At 35.6% G+C, this 17,577-nt stretch overlaps 1 pseudogene; it reads right to left on the bottom strand.

Annotated features, from left to right (window-relative positions):
• The window catches only part of LOC101992047, a 142,062-nt pseudogene extending 124,693 nt beyond the window's left edge, over positions 1-17,369 (bottom strand).
• Positions 17,370-17,577: the final 208 nt, after the last annotated feature.

Below are 17,577 nucleotides of genomic sequence, written 5' to 3'. Positions count from 1 at the left end.
GGGAGGAGGGGGAGGGAAATGGGAGACTGGGAGGAGGGGGAAACTTTTTTTTTCCTTTTCTCAATAAAAAAAAAGAAAAAGTCAAAAAATAGAGAAGATAATAAAATTAGTATGCTTAAAGAACTTAAACTATATCAAGAGTTAGGAAAAGGTTTTTTTTTTTTTTAAATCAGGTGTCCTAGTCAGTTCTGTCCTTCCAGCCACTCCCAAATAAACATAGTGAGACTTATTAATTATAAGTTTTTGGCCAAAAGCTTAGGCTTATTGCTAACTAGCTTTTGCATCTTAAATTATCCCATTTTTTATCTTTGTTCCACCATGTGGTTCAGTGCCTTATATTCATATTGCATCTATCTCTAGCTCTTTGTCCATGCTCTTTTGACTTCTAAAACTCTGCTCTTCTTTTCTGCATTCTTCCTGTCCAGAAAACGCTGCCTAGTCATTGGTCAGTCTTTTAATGAGAGTAATACATAATATAGAGCAGAAAAAGATTGTCCCGCAGCACCAAAAACTTTCATTTCTAAGTCTATTTCTCATGATCAGTCAAAAAGATATTAACATATAACCACTAATTTAAAGAAAATATGAATTATAGAACATGCAGCTAAGCCCCTAGACATGTATATAAGGAGGATCAGTATATGAGGTATACAAAGTATCATAATCCCACATAATTACTGCAATATTGCAAGCAATTACTGAGTTATAATATCTAGTCAGATGCTAGCCATGATAGAATTTACTTCTCTTGGTCCCTTTTCTTCTTCTCTATACCTTAATTCTATATTCTTATATATTTTTCTTTAGTTGATATTTCCTGAATAAAGTTTCCATGTGGTGGTCACAGAATTTGTAGCAAAGATCAGGAGTAATTAATCAGCCAATGAAATAGATGCTATTTCTCTTTTGGCAGAATAAATTATGTTCTGCAACTTGCATGTAATAGGCATTTAATAAGCATTTGTTGCATAATTAGAGAAATAAATTTATTAGGAACCAATTAGAGAGACTCATTGTTACATTTAATTGCCTTCACCATGCTAAAAATCTATTACTACTTCAGTATCAATCTTTTAAGTCTGTATTACAATAATCTTCAGTTCTAGGAGCCAGAACACTTAAGGGAGTGAAGTAGATTACACAAGTGATTATTCAAAACTGAAATATGGCTCAGCAGTTAAGAGCACTGACTATTTTTCCAGAGGACCTGGGTTCAATTCCCAGCATCACCATGGTAGTTCACAACTCTTTGTAACTCCAGGTCCACAGAACCCAACACCCAGGGCAAAATACTATAGCGCATAAAAGAAAAATTAATAATAAATAAACTAAAATCATTTCAAATAATGGAAGGATCAAAGTGACATTACTGCACCCAAAAACTTCCTTAACAAAGTAAACAGTCTAGATAAGTGTCTTTATGGTACACTTTGTTCAAAAGACGAAGATTAAATGGAAACCTGACTCACCACTCCTATTTGGGGCTGCTGTGTTCTTATGTAATTTGCCTTCAAAAGGCTACCATTTGTATTCCTTTAACACACAAAGTTTTTTATGTAAACTAACTGCATTGCACTGGAAAGAAAGCCCACGTAGCTGGGTTCAATAGAAATGCTAAGTTATATGAAATTATTTCTAATTTACAACTTTTCATGAGTTTTCAGTTTTATGTGATTCAATGTCTCACTCAGTGCCCATTTTTTTCATTTAGTAGAAAAAGGTGACCTTACAATTTTATATTCAGTAAAATAAGATGATATTACATATAAAACATACCACAAATATTTCTTAATAACTATTTGGGATCAAGGCAGAATTATCTGAAATTGATTTCAAAGCATTGCATATTTAATTGTTTAGATTACTACAAATTTATAATACAATTAGAGGCCAAAACTTTAAGTCTGTAGCATGAATAACAAAACCTAGAGTCAGATATTGGGGTTCAACCCAAACACCAGAGAAGCAGGCAAGCCACTAGAGAAGTCTTGCCTTTACCAAGGTTGGTTGAACGCAGACTATAACAGACTAAGCCTCTCTCTCCTCTCATCTTTAATCCCCTCTAGTGCTGGGATTAAAGGCATGTGACTCCCTAAGACTGGGATTAAGGTATAAATCACTACCGCCTGGGTTTGTATCTATATTGATCTTGTATCAGTAGCCTTGAACTCACAGAAATTCATCTGACTTTGTCTGTTTCCCAAATCCTGGAATTAAAGGTGTGTGCCACCATTGCCTGACTTCTAGTGGCTTAGCTTTGATGCTGATTTTCAGGCAAGATTTATTTATGAAAATACAGATATAATATACCACTGCAAGTCTTTGAAAATTAAAATACATCTAATCTTTCTATGTCTCCTATATAAATATTCTATTATCTTAGTAAATTCATTGATTTCTAATTGATCACCAAATAATTACATGTGCTATATGTCCGTAGGTATGAAAATCAAAAGTTTCTCTCTTCTTCAATTTAGTAAGTATTGGCACTGATCTAATATGTAGCAGAATCCCTATATAATGACTTGAAGTGTAGACATCAGGGTCAACCTTACAGGAATCTTGAACTCCATAGTCAGTATGCCCGTGACTTCCAAGTGAATTTGTCAGGAAAGTGAAAGAAATTAAGATCTGTTTTGTCCTTCAAGTATCAGTCTCCTTGTAACTGCATTAGGTGGACACAGAGCAGTACCCACTTCTCAAATTTATCTCAAAAATAAATAAGGCAGAAGTGTGGAATCAGGAGAATTCTTTCTCTTGTAAATTCAAAGTAGTGTGTTCATTTTCCTGGTGTGATCATTAACCTATCAATGGTAATAATGATGATCTTTGGTAGGTGGTCAATTGCTGTGGAAAAGAAAGCACACCAGTTTATAAATATGTACTATGTAAATCCTACATTACTTGTATATAAATTTACTGAGATTGTGAGAAGGTTTTCTTTGGTATCTCTGTTCATTCAATCAGTTAGGAATCTACACAAATCTGTGTACTCTAGTGTATTTGACCAGCATTTCTAGTGGAAGCAAATGATAATGGGGTAAGAAATTGAAATATGTGCCAGATAGTTTTAACAGTCAACTTGACACAAAATAGGATTACTTAGGATGCTCAATGGGAAATTGTCTAATTAAGGTTGGGATCTTGGCATATATGTAAGAGAAGGCCATTATTGTTCACGAAAAAAGACCCAACACATAGTAGTTGGTACAGTTTCTTGAACTTGACTTTGAACTATATAAGTGAAGAAATCAAGCAAGCAGCATAAATTCACTTTTTTATTTTTCTTTTTGACTGTAGAAACTTTGTGACTGTAGACTTGAGTTCTTATCTTGATTTTACTTCAATGAGAGATTATAAACTGGAACTGTGGACTGAAATAACCTTCCTCCTGTAAGTGAAATTTTTTTGTCATAGATGAAGGTGAAGTCTCAGTTGTAATAAAGACCCAAGTATTTTGAAGTTGCCAGGATGGTGGGATGTCCATAAAGAAGCATCATAGGTGTTAAAAAAGCAACCTGAAGAGGGAAGCTGTATGTCATGTTGGCCAAACAGGAGAGGTAAGGCTGCCCAAGCCAATTGAAGTCAAGAAGGTGACTGAGTTCCAGATGTCAGACTTTGAGCTAAAGTATTTAGCATTTGCACATCTGGATTTTGGTTTTAAACATTTACTATATCATAGACCTTTACTTTTGGAATAAGTATATGAATTTTTTTATTTTATAGCTAAGAGATATTGGAATGTTAAGGATAATTTGATCTTTAAATGTGTTAAAATCATGAAAGACTTTGAACAATTTTAAATTTGGAATGTAAAATACACACAAATATATGAGTACGTATGTATTTAATGTGATATATATATAACAAAAGGAAATATATATGTGTATATATATGTATATATATACATGCATCAAAATATTTTTCCTTACAAAATGCATACTAACTATGCTTTTTATCTTTCCTCAGGATTCCTTCTGCTTGATATTCCATCTAGATCCACCCCTTTATGCCTTTCACTAGAATATGAAAAAACTTCTAAGAAATAATAATAAAATAAAATAAGTTAAAAAAAACCAGACCCATCAGAATTGGACAAAAAAAAAAGAAACAGAAGGAAAGAGCTCAAGAAAAGGCACAAAATCCAAACCTCACTCATTTACACACTCCCGGCTCCCTTGAAACACTAAACTGTAAACCGTAAAAAGTACACAAAGGACCTCCAAGCGTGCTATTGAGTTTGTTTTCTTTTACACACCAACAGGTGGGCATGCAGTCTACCCTAAAGAGTAGATTCTTGCCCCAGAGAGACTCCCTTGGAGGAAATTAATTTTTCATTTGGCAGTGACTGTCAGTTGGAGATTGCTTCTGTGGCAGTGATGGGGATGTGTTCAGTTCTCCTTTTCACTCTTGAACACCGTATGGTGAAGAACCATAGCGGGCAGGCCCTGGGCATGCTGCCACAGGCTCTGGGAGTTCATATTTGCATGTGTCATGTTGAGTTAAAGGGCTTTGTTTCCTGGTGTCCTTCATTCCCTTTAACTCTCACATTATTTCCAACTCCTTTTGTGCAGGCTTCCCTGAGCCCTAAGAGGAGGGATTTGATGAATTTAGGGATTTTCCCATTTTCTTTCAATGTCTCTCATTCTCCACATAATGTCTGATTGTGGGTGTCTGTGATGTTTCCATCTGCTACAGGAGAAATTTTGTCTTATAATGGCAGTATAAGGCCTTGATCTATTATGAGTAGAGCAAAATGTCATTAGGAATCATTTTATTGCTATGCTTTTTTCCTTTTATTTAGATTGGAATTTTTATCAGATAATAAATATATCCCGATTACAATTTTCCCTACCTCTACCTCTCCCAGTTTCTCCGAACTCTCCTACAATCAAACTTGACTCCCATTCAGTCTTTCATTACAAAACAAAAAGTGTATAAATGGCAATAATATAATATAGTATAAGTGATTTAAAAGGACATAACACATTGGAGTTGAATAAAGTAAAGTCAGAGAAGGAAAGGAGCCAATGAGAAGGCATAAGAATCAGAGACCTACTTGTTTCCACACACTCAGTAATCTCGTAAGCATTAAGCTGGAATCCACTGTATATGTGAAGAGAACATGGTAAAGAACTTTGCAGGTCCTGCCTCAAAGGGACTGAGTGTTTTAAAGTCTTTTATTTTCTGGAAAGTGTCTCGCTGTAAGTCTCTTTATTCATTCTAATCTGCTGCAGGGCAAAGCTTCTCTGCTAATGGGGGAGCAAATCCCAGATGTGTAAGGATAGCATAATGTCATTAGGAGTTATTTTATTACTAGTTATTTTTTTAAAGGCCAGTAATATTTGATTTTACCCTAGGTCTTGGAACTATCCAGTATCTGGCGAGCAGTCAATCAAACAGTGGCAGTTATAGGTTTGATGTGAAGTTGGCATTAATTTTAAGGATATTGAACATTTAAGTGTTTCTCACCCATCCTATTTCCCTCTATTGAGAATTTTCTATTTTGATCTGTACACCATTTTTAAAAAAAGAATTTCTTTTTGTTTTTGTTCTTCAAGACAGGGTTACTCTGTAGTTTTGGAGTCTATCCTGGAACTAGCTCTTGTAAACAAGGTTGGCCTTGAACTCACAGAGGTCTGACCACCTCTGCTTCCCAAGTTCTGGGATTAAAGGTATGTGCCACCAAAGTCTGGCTGGACCTCATTTTTAATAGAGTTATTTGTTTATTTGATATCCAATTTTTTGAGTTCTTTATATACTTTTGTAAACAGTCTTCTATCAGATGTGAAGTTGTTAAAAATATTTTCCCATTATGTAGGCTGCTGATGTTTGAATGATGGTATCTTTACCTATCTAGATGATTTTTGTTTCATAAGATCCTCTTTGTTAATTGTTGTTCTTAGGACCTATGAAAATGGTGTTCTGCTTAGAAATTCTTTTCCTCTGCCAATGTGATCAAAGGTATTCCCCACTTTCTCTTCTATCAGGTTCAGTGTATCCAGTTTGATGTTGAGGTCTTCCACTCATTGGGAGGTGAGTTTTATGTGGGTGATATATATGGATGATTTGAATTCTTCTACATGTAGGTATTCATTCAGATTGTCAAACACAAGTTTTTGTGGATGTTCTCTTCCCCCTCCCCCCCAGTGGGTATATTTTGCTTCTTGATCAAAAATTAGTTGAATTTTTTTAGGGATTTATATTATGATAATAATGCGAGACTTTAGGTACAAGAAGTGGGAAGTTATATGTTTTAAAGTGATCCTTTTAAACAAATAGACAAGTAGACACAATCTGGAAACATTTGGGGAGAGCGTGTCATGAGAAAATGACTAAATTAGGTCAGCCTATGAACATGCCTTTGGGCTTTTGCCTCGATTATTAATTAATTTAGTAATATTAAACTCATCACACTTAATCCTATTCCCCAGGGTAGCATCTGAACTAAAAAGAAGAAGAAAATAACAACAACAACAACAACAACAACAACAACAATAATAATAATAATAATAATAGCGCAGCAACACATATGCCTTTATTTCTCTCTGCCCTTGGCTGTGGGTGTTATGTAACTAGTGTGTGCTCCTGCTTCAGTGTCACCTCCCTGATGGGCGATACCCTGAAAGAACACTGAATAAATACTTCCTCACCTAAGTGGGTGCCCTTTTGTCAGTGTATTTGCAACAACAACAGAAGTGAAGCTCAGGCAGAATTGCCTTAAGATTTCTACTTATATACCTTAGGCAAGTTTAAGAAAATTATGTCTATCTAGAATGTTCCTGAAAGTGATTGGTGAGCTTAATATTATTATGTGGAAACTGGCAGTCATTTTATAGGTTATACAACTGTGAAATGCAGCCCCAGGAACACTTCTGAAATATACTAGTTACCATTACATGAAATGCATTTGCTTATTGTTTTAATAACTCTGATAACAGTCTACAGAAGTGTCATTCCTACCATTAATTTCACTGTGAAGAGAGACGATTTTTGAGAGTGCATCAGATGTAGTGAACAGGAGACTTTATTTATTCATAATATACAGTTTATTTCCTACAATATGCCTAATCAACTTTAAACTATGTCAGTTTAATTTCATATGGTATTCCTTCATTTTAAGGGTTCACAATCATTTCGAATTGTGTTGGTTGCGTGATCCATCAATTTCCACATAATTTTTATGTGTTTATATATTTTATCTATTGTGTTGTCATGGAAAGACTAATGCTTTTATGTTTTACTCAATTTTTAGAGCAGAATTTATATTTTCATATTTCAATTGATAACTAAAGACAAGCTTTATTTAAATACTATATAAGAAAATTTCTCTGAGACAAATCCAATAGAGACTAAAAATCAGCTAAGTATATTGAGTAAGAGATCAATTTATGTTTTATAGATTTGATAAAACTGCTTACATTATTAAGGAAAAAACTATATTCAGAATGTTCCAGCAAAACAAATGTCATTAGTTTTGTACACAAAAATTAAACAATGGAAGAAAGCTCTCCACAAAAGATTTTCTGATTCTTAAGTAGTGGCTGCCATACAAAGCATTTTTTTTTCTGAACTACTCTTAATTCTTTTCCATGGAGATGTGTTTATATGTCTGAATATAATAAGTTGCATGAAACACTTACATTGACCAATATTATATTCACTCAGCATAAATATTTCATTAAATGTAGGATGAGGCTAATGACCCTTTAGTTTTAAAATTTCTCAAAAGTTTTTTTATAATACCTGTGTAATATTTTATATATGGTAAATATAGAGATGTCATAATTCATTTCTTCAATGAGTACTCATGTTTCAATTTTTCTATTATAGATATTAGCATAATGAATATTTTAAGGCCCAAGTATATTATTGCTTTTTAAATGGGATATAATGAATTCATAGTGATATGTATTTTACAGATATTTTAAATAAATATTCTTCTAAAAGAAATAAATGCTTCCAAAAGGTATTTATTATGAGAAATATCATTAAACTGTATAACTATTTATATAAACTAAGCATAAATCATCTGAGATAATAAATGATCATGTACAGTATATTCTCTTTAGCAGTTTAAGTAGAAAGGAGGGAAGTTGAATTAATTCACACACATAATTTGGTTGGTCTGAGAGCAGTAGCCATAAACATGCAGTTTCGGCACAAATTAGTTAATATGTCTGATAAGTTTCCTTATCAGTTAAATCCTGAGTTCATAACAGTGTAGGTGCAATGCAGTAGGTAATGATAAATATGGAGAAAGTGTGTCTTTGATATTTTCACTTATTGCTATATCATAACATTCTCAAGGAGAAAATATTAACCTGTTTTATTGTTTTTATCCATATTAGATATAGAAAGCAATTTAACAAAAAATGATACATTAGAAAGTAAGAATAAAACAACTGTCCTTCATAAGATTTTATATTCGCCTGATGTCTTTGACTCTAGGGTTTGTCAAAATAGTGAATCACTTCATTCTTGTTAAGTTTTTAATTATTTTTGATATTGTAAAAACCATATTTATTGAATGTCTTTTGGTCATGACTCCCCCTCCCCAAACTCCTCCTAAAGCTTCCCCATCTCTCTACCCACCCAAATATATGTACCTTCTTTCAAAAATATGATACATTAATTTCATGAAATATATATTATAGGAAAACAATAAAAGAAAAACCTCAAAAATGAAAATAGAAACAAAAAAAAACTAAAAACAAGTAAGACCTAGAATGATAAAACAAAGAAAATAAAGAAAGATTCATTAAAAACATTAAGTCACTTTGTGTTGATCAAGTATTTGGGGGCATGGGGTGTGGGAACTGTCTTGATGTGACTGGTATACTTAGTGAGACTCTTGATTTTCCCTTTGCCATTGGATATCATTTGCAAACAGATTCTTAATTTGGTATGTGACTCTATGACTCTGTCACTGTCTCAGTGTTTGAGACCTGTCTGGCTTGAAACTGTTCCGTTCATGTGTATGCTGCCACAGAATCTGTGAGTTCATATAGGCATCAATCCTGTCCTTTCTAGAGGACACTTTTTCCTTTGAGTCATCCGTCACCTCTAGCTCTTGCCGTCTTTGGGTCTCCTCTTTGGCACAGATCTCAGAGCTTACGGAGAGGGTATGATGAAGACATTGGACTCAGTGCTTCACAGTCTCTCTCTGTTTCTTATTTTCTAGTTATGGGTCTCTAGTTTAACCATTCTTAGCACAGATGCAGCAGTTCCGATTTTTACCCAGAGATCAGCATTTTCTTTCATGTGTTCATTTGTGAAAAGTAATGAAGAAAACAAATATCCATATATTGCTGGAAAGACTGAGTATAAGAAACTAGATAGACGATATTGGATAGAACTCCCTGTAATGGAAGACTAGAAAGAAGCAAAGGACTTAAATATCTTGGTCTTTCTTTGAGGGAATAAATAAAAGCTAAGAATATGGAATCCTCCTTCTTTCTAGTCCTTATGATTTATGAGTGTAATAAAAGCTGATGGCTCAAAAGCACACATTGTTTTTCTGTGGGACATGAACCACCTCAGCACAGGCAAATGTCTGGCCTTTGTAACAACAAAGTGTTTCACAACCAGTGGTTTTATTTCTGCCATCATTTTCTCACAAAAAGAATATTTGTCCTCCTAAGTCCATCCCAAGACCATAAGAAACATACATTATATTTTAAACATCAGAAAGAAATGAGCCTGGTCTAGATACAGAAGAGAAATGAGAAGAAACATGCAGGCTAACAGAGATCTCTTTTAAGAGCCATGTGCTAGACGTTGCTACTTTTCTGGTAACAAGGATGTTTGGGGCCAGTTTCTTGACTTTCATCATCTTATCCATAAAAATTGAGATGATTACACAAAATGACTTCAAAGAATTTTCATTCTAGAACATCTTTCAACCTCCAAGTCATATTAGTCAAATAGGTGAGAAAAGCAGATGCATCATATCGGGAATGTGGAAAGAAACTAAAGAATATGCAGGATTCAGAAATGACTTGTGAAAGAACTCACATTAAACACAAAAAATCTAGTAATGGCATAATTCAAACATTTGATTTACTGATCATTTCAATTCATACTCTTTTCATTGCTGTCTTTTTCCAACATCCTTATCTTTGTTTCCTTGGAACTATTCACAAGATTTTAGTGGATTTTAAAATGAGTTTATAGGTGTGTGTGTGTGTGTGTGTGTGTGTGTGTGTGTGTGTGTGTTTATGGCGGTATGGTAGGCATGTATGTAAAATCAAAACAAACTAATAAACTGACTTTCACTATTTTTGCTGTCCTGAAGTTGGTACAGAAATCTGTCCTTAAAGGCTTCACGAAAGATCAAAACTAAAACAAATTAGAAATTGTCAGCTGTCTATTCCATAATTCCCAAATGTGACTGAAAGTAGAAAAGACTTCAGAAAACTAAGTGACACTGGATAAACAATAAATGGAAAAAAATAAAGAATAATGGGAAGGGAAAGAAGATGAGAAGGGACATGCTTTTAAGAAATAGAATCATACAGCACTCAGGAGGCAGAGGCAGGCGGATCTCTGTGAGTTCGAGACCAGCCTGGTCTACAGAGCTAGTTCCAGGACAGGCTCCAAAAAAAAAAAAAAAAAAAAAAAAAGAAATAGAATCAAATAGAATCATAGTGACCTCTATTTGTTGTAGAGAAGATTATGGTTTGGGGTGGAAACTAAACTTAACTGTGAGTACAAAAGTAAGATTTAAAATGCAGTAAAAAAATTCTATTGGTGGAGCAAATAGATCCTTTCCCAAGACTCCATGACTTCACCAGCCATGAAAAATTACCTAGGTTTATAGTACAAGGGAAGATTTCCCATGTTAAGTGCGCCTTAAGTTGAATTAGATAGCTCTTGGTTACCACCACTGAGTGCCATGTATTTCACCTTTAAAGTCATCTTGCCAGGCTGATAACTGTTTGTGGTTCACAGGTGTTGCAGGGGCCAGAATTATGCATTGGTTGTCTCCTGTGAGAGCTTGCAGAATACTTCCTCGTATCGTGAATAGTAGAATACAGCAAAGAGGCTTTCGGGGTCCATCTAGGCTGCATCATCTGGGTCTCCTCTCCTAAGTGTGGAAAGTCTTGATCAGTATTATCTTTTATAGATTTGTCTTTCAGAAAATAAAATAGCCAGGCGATGGTGGCACACGCCTTTAATCCCAGCAGGCGGATCTCTCTGAGTTCGAGACCAGCCTGGTCTACAGAGCTAGTTCCAGGACAGGCTCCAAAGCCACAGAGAAACCCTGTCTCGGAACTTACTGAACATAGCAGACAATGAGGACTACTGAGAACTCAAGAACAATGGCAATGGGTTTTTGATTCTACTGCACGTACTGGCTTTGTGGGAGCCTGGGCAGTTTGGATGCTCACCTTACTAAACCTGGATGGAGGTGGGCGGTCCTTGGACTTCCCACAGGTCAGGGAACCCTGATTGCTCTTTGAGCTGATGAGGAAGGGGGACTTGATCGGAGGAGGGGGAGGGAAATAGGAGGCGGTGGCGGGGAGGAGGCAGAAATTCTTAATAAATAAATTAAAAAAATAAATAAATAAAATAAATGTAAAATATTACAGAGACCAACAGGTTTTATAAAACACAATCCAGTCTCCACTTGGAAAACTGATACATTTTCATCAACGCTTGAGTGACAGAAAGCAAAGTCAGTCCAAAGCAGTATTTGGATAAAATAAGTAAGACAATGGAAACTGAAAGAACACCAACTAATGGAAATATCAGAAATATTGCAATAATTCATTATTTCTTCTAGAATACATTCCCTTATATCAATTTTTTTAAAAAAATAATATAACATAAGTGAAATTTTTCTCTCATGAAAGATCTGTTTTCATTCCAGCTCCTTATTGATCTTCAGCTCTGCCTGATGTAAACAGAGTAGCAATTAGTTTGTGCCAAGCACAGACCCACACAACATCTCCCATTATTTTGTGCCAAGCACAGACCCACACACCATCTCATATTGCTTGCCTTTCTGTTTTCCTTCATTTTCATACTCTTTCTCTTTAGTTGCCTGATGTTTTACCCTTTCTTTCAAATTTTAAGGATCCAAAAGAACACAGGTTTTAGATAGTAGGGATTGACGTTAAAAATAGCAACAGGAGCTTTAAGAAAGCTCCCATGTTTTTTACCTGTAAATTCTTTTTTTTTCTATTCTTAAGAAATATGTTCCTTCTCAAGATTTTTCTCCTAGGAGTCACAGTATCAGAGGACATGAGTAAAGATATGTGACAAGTAGTCACATATATTCCTAAATATAAAGATAATTATAGATTGCATCCACCAGTTTGTTACAGAAAGTCTGATTATTCCCAGTGTTAAATGGTATACTAAGATTATATTAACATGCTTTGACCTCTGTAATAAATTATCACTGTCATAAAACTTATTCTTTCCTTGTTCTGGAGTCTGAAAGTCTATACCTTGTTGTACCAGGACAGAATGGAGATGTTGGCAGAGGCACGCACTCTCCATTACTATGGAAGAATCGATTACTCGATTCTTGCTATCTTACTTGGTTTGAAGCCCCATAGGGATAATATCTGATTCTCTGACTACACTGTTATCTACTTCTGTATCTGCTAAATCCTCCCTTTACTCCAGACTTGAAACTATCATTAAAATCTATCATTAAAACTAAACTATCATTAAAACTGTGTTCTCACAGTCCCAAACATAATATGCCATTGTGATATCCAATATGTATTTGAGCATAAGTATAGTTTTGAAAAATTATTGCAGAAAAGATTGTAGAACAAATAAAAATAGGTTCAAGAACAATTAATGATATTGTAGCCAACAAATGAGACTATTTGAAATACTTGCTAAGAAAAGAACAAATGTTTTGTTTAAACTTTAATAAATCACTGAAAGGCATAAAATTATTAAACACCTTTACCTTTTTGCTTATAAAAGGCAGATATTTTTAATTAATGAATAATATCACTTATAAAGAGTAAACTAAAAATATGTATATTTAAATTACAATATTATTATTAGAAGTGTAGCATGGAAATATGTTAATAGACCCTATTTTAATTATTTTACCAAATATTTTAAATAATTAAATGTTTACTCAATCTACACTGTTATCTAAAGTCTTAAAATACATTTTAATCAATAGCTACAGTATAAAATACTAGCAGTAGGTTAGAGTAAGAAGAGAGTGAGCCATTGACTCTGAAATGTAGCTTCCTCGCTAATGTTGTCATTAATCCCAATTCATTTGGAAAGGATCTACAAGCAACTACTGGGCTATATTTTTCACCATATGAGAGAATTTTTCTCATTTTTATTCTTATATTCTTGTAAAGTAGAATAATCAAAATCTTACATAACTTAGAAATACAGTCAGTTTCCTAAAGAGAACGGTGTAGGGAAGGTCATATTTTACAAGTTTGTGTAAGTTGTCATTTTCTGTTTCAAGTGAACACTGAAGGAAGGCAACAGAAGGAAACCACAGTCTATGCTAGTAGGTATCACATTTCTATGATTAAATAATAAAGAAAGGCTGTTGAAAATTAGTCTATTTGGACAGCTGAATTTTAAAACCAGTGGCTCAGTTGCTAGTGACATGTTTGGTCTTCTGTAGTGCACACTGATATGGCCTAACCTTACACCCTTTACACATACACCCTGCAGCACTTAGTAGGAGACACTAGCATTTTTACTTAAAAAATATATTTCCTCTAATAATATCCTTTATTTTCGAATTTTAAATAACGAAAGTGTAGAAGCAACTGTTCCCTGCTGATCTTTAATTGCTCTAGTTGGTTTTTGCACACATAATTGTGAGAATTTTAAAATGAAATTTGACAATTGTTACGAAATACTACAAAGCACAACATGAGTGGAAAATAGTAGTCTCTAACTCATAGTAACTGGAATAGCTCATCAGGAAAATACACACATTCAAAACACAGAGTCTGAGATTTGTGTTAACTAGAAAATAGCACAAATGCATTGAATGTGGGTTCCACATACTTTGTAAATTTTTGCAGTAAATTTTGAAACTCAAACATGTTTAAAAGCTCTTCCTTGTCATTCTCTTCTCCAGATCCCAGTCATGGAACCTATGTTCTTTCTTTTCTTGTAAGAGAGCCACTATGTTTTCCTAGAGTTTGTCTTCTCTGAGACTAATTGCAAGCTTGTGGTAACAGCTTTACCTCAAATACAATCTATCAATCCATACTATTATAGAAAAAATAAATGATACTTAATGAAACTTGCTGCATAAGGTGGTGAGATTTCAGTTAACTATTTCTACCTTATGTATCTGTGAGAACCTATGAAATGAGAGAACTGGGTTAAGGGGTGATCACAAGTGAAGAGCATTTAAAATGGATTAGAAGAAATAAGTGTGATGAGGTCGTTTGTGACATGCGTGAGGGGCACATGGCATACGGAAATGGAAGGAAAAGTTATGAGAACAAAAATAAAATGTATATGGAATGATAAAGTCAGAACAAGTATCAAAGCATGATAGTCAAATATATCTACAGTTACAGACAAAAGAAGCTGGTAATACCAGCAGGACAAAGATGTGCTCTCAGTGTGAGACTATAAGACAATAAAGGGCAAAGGTACAAATCCAAAGATTTGGACGTAATGCACGCTAGAACAAAATGGCTCTTTCTGGAATGAAAGGTTCTTTCTTCCCTGTGAATAAAACAGGAAACTATGGATATGGTGTTCTGTGCTAGGTGTTTAAATGTTCATTCTGAATGCTATCAGAATAATACAGAACGTCTATGAGTTCTGTGATGAAACAGGCTTTTAAAAGAGCTATCAAGCATTTGTCTAATGAGCAGAACATACCAAACTATAACAGAACACATCAAGTTCCTGCAGACTTCTGTTTTGTAAGATTACATCTGAAGACTTCATTGATCTAAATTTAAGTCTAAGCCAGACCTCAGCGTTCTTTCTCTTGAATTTCATAGACAACCATAGAGGGCATTGTCGTTTGTGGCTGAGGAAGTAACTAAGGCAGGTCTAGCATTTAAATTACTTTAGCTATTTTATATCTCTTCCTGAATAACTATAAAGCTGAAAATGAAACATTCATAATACCATTCACACGTAAGAGTCAAGAGCTAGAATTATGTCTTACATGTTGACATTTTAAAGTATGGGTTTTACAATATTTCAAAATAAGTTTATGGAAACATTATCTATAGAAATGTTTTTGTAAAATTTTTGTATTAAGTAGTACATATTATACTCATTCAGTTATACTGTCTCTTAGCTTATGTTTTATTTTAGTTTTTAATTTATTTTATTTTATTAAAAAGAAAACAAACTATCCCCCATCCCATATGCCAGTCCTTGTTCCTTGTCTCCTGCTCCAATTAGCTACCTTCATCTCCTCCACCCCATCCGTTCCTCAGAGAAAATAAGCACACTGCGCTGGGGAAGGTTCAAGGCCCTTACTACTATATCCAGGCTGAGTAAGGTATCCATCCAAAGAGAACAGGTTCCCCAAATGCCAGTACAAGCATTAGAGACAAGTCTCTGCCACTGCCAGTGGCCCCACAGTCTGCCCCAGCCATACAACTGTTACCCACATTCAGAGGGCCTAGTTTGGACTCATGCTGCTTACTTCTCTATAGCTGGAGTTAGTGAGCTCCTATTTGCTAAGGTAAACTGTTTTAGTGTGTGTCCCCATTATGGACGTATTTTGCTCATATTCTCACTCCTTGTAATCTTCAAATGGACTTTGGGAGCTCAGCCCAGTGCTCTGTTGTGGGTCTCTGCGTCTCCTTCCATTAGCTTCTGGATGAAGGTTCTATGGTGGCATTTAAGATATTCATCATTCTGACTACAGAGCAATACCAGTTCAGACACTCTCTCCTCCATTGCTAGGGTCTTAGCCTGGGTCATCTTTGTGGATTTCTGAGAATTTCTCTAGTGCCAGGTTTCTTGCTAATTCCATAATGGCTCCTTCAATCAAAATATCTCTTTTCTTGCTCTCATCTCTGTTCTTCCCCCACGTTGACTATTCTGTTTCCTCAAGTTCTCCTTCTCCCTCCCTTCCTTCTCCCCTTCCACCCTCCCTTCTCTGCCAGCCTCCATGCTCCCAATTTTGTTGGGAGATCTTGTTTGTTACCCCATTGCAGGTGGATCTATGTATGTTTTTCTTAGGGTTCACCTTGTTACTTAGCTTCCATAGCATCATAAACTATAGGCTGAATATCCTTTGTTTTACAGCTAGTCTCCACTTATTAAAGAAAGCATCTTCAACGAGTGGTGCTGGCATTACTGCATGTAAACCTGTAGAGGAATAAAAGTAGATCCATATCCATCCCCATGCACAAAACTCAAGACCAAATGGATTTAAGACCTCAATATAAATCGAACCACACTGAACCTAATAGAAGAGACAGTGGGAAGTAGCCTTAAATGCAAGGGCATGGGAGACTACTTCCTAAATTTAACACCAACAGCACAGACACTGAGAGTAACAATAAATAAATGGGACCTCCTGAAACTGAGGAGCTTCTGTAGAGCAAAGGACACAATAAATAAGACAGGAATGGAAGGGTACTGAATGAGAAAAGATCTTCACTAACCCCACATCAGACAGAGGACTGATTTTCAAAATATATAAAGAACTCAAGAAACTAGACATCAAAATTCCAAATAACCCAATTAAAAAATTGGGTAGAGAAATAAACAGAGAGTTCTCAACAGAAGAATCTCAAATTTCCAAAAGATGCTTAAGGAAATGTTCAACATCCTTAGAAACTGTGCTGCCACTGGGACCATACTAAGCTGAGTGGCCTGCTGTGTTACCTGGGATTATGGTGTCATCTGAGCCATTGATGCTGCTGGGACCGTGTTTGGGTCCGTAACTCCACTGTACCAAACGTCTTTGTTGCTGTCTGTGGTTCCTGGTGCCTTCAAGGGCACTATCAATGCCGTGTATCTGGGCTGCCACCTAGAACCATGTTGGTGTCCAAGGACCATGTCTTTGATGGGACCATGCGAATTTGTGTGAACTATACTGACACCTGGTTCCCTGCTGATATCTGAGTTCAGGCTGCTAATGTGTTGATAGCAACCATGTCTGGGCCTGTGGTTCTACCACAGCCGGGGTCTCTGTTGATGATCATGGCCTATAGTGACTCCACAGGCTACATGAATGCCTGGGATCTAGGTCACAACCTGTGGCCATGTTGGTGCCTGAAGGCTGTGCTGCCATGAGGGCCATACTGATATGGGTGGCCCATGCAGCAACACAGGTCCATGGTGTCATCCATGCCCGAAATGCTGCTCAGGGTCTTGTCTGGGTCAAGGTTACTGCTGTACCTATTGTCTGTGATGAAATCCATTACCAGTGTTGCCACAGAGCTCATAGGAACCACACATATTGAAATCAAATGGCCGTGCAGAACCAGCCCTGTTCCCCCCTGCCCCTGGGATAGCTGGCTCCAGAGAAAAAGACGGGAGAGAGAGCGGACACCCACTCAGCTGAGATGGTTCCACTCCTTTACATGGGCATGGGAGAAGTGGCCCTGGAGGATATTGTCCTAGGAAAGC

This window comes from Microtus ochrogaster, linkage group LG5, assembly GCF_000317375.1.
Source record: "Microtus ochrogaster isolate Prairie Vole_2 linkage group LG5, MicOch1.0, whole genome shotgun sequence".
NCBI classification, from domain to species: Eukaryota; Metazoa; Chordata; class Mammalia; order Rodentia; family Cricetidae; genus Microtus; species Microtus ochrogaster.
Note: the sequence above shows the minus strand (reverse complement) of the source record. Positions and strands in the feature narration are given on the sequence as shown.